The 209-nt window shown below is 49.8% G+C and overlaps 1 protein-coding gene across 1 annotated transcript in view; it reads right to left on the bottom strand.

The window, feature by feature from the left end:
- Window positions 1-209, bottom strand: part of EMH_0026710 (uncharacterized protein) — a gene marked incomplete at both ends in the record, with an annotated part of 5,373 nt that overhangs the window by 4,720 nt on the left and 444 nt on the right.

The following is a 209-nucleotide window of genomic DNA, read 5'->3' as shown; positions in this document are numbered from 1 at the left end:
AACAAACCCTAAATATACTAAACCCTAAACCCTAAACCCTAAACCCTAAAATACACACAGCACGCACAATCCCACGCTGCAAACAAACCCAGCAACCCCAGTAGCAGCAGCAGCAGCAGCAGCAGCAACACCAACAGCAGCAGCAACCGCAGCAGCAGCTGCCGTAAACATTCCAAGCAATAGACTCCAAGGCCTAGGGTTTAGGGTTT

The sequence above is a fragment of the Eimeria mitis genome, genomic scaffold (assembly GCF_000499745.2).
Source record: "Eimeria mitis Houghton genomic scaffold, Emh_scaff983, whole genome shotgun sequence".
NCBI classification, from domain to species: Eukaryota; Apicomplexa; class Conoidasida; order Eucoccidiorida; family Eimeriidae; genus Eimeria; species Eimeria mitis.
This window is presented reverse-complemented; position numbering and strand designations above follow the sequence as displayed.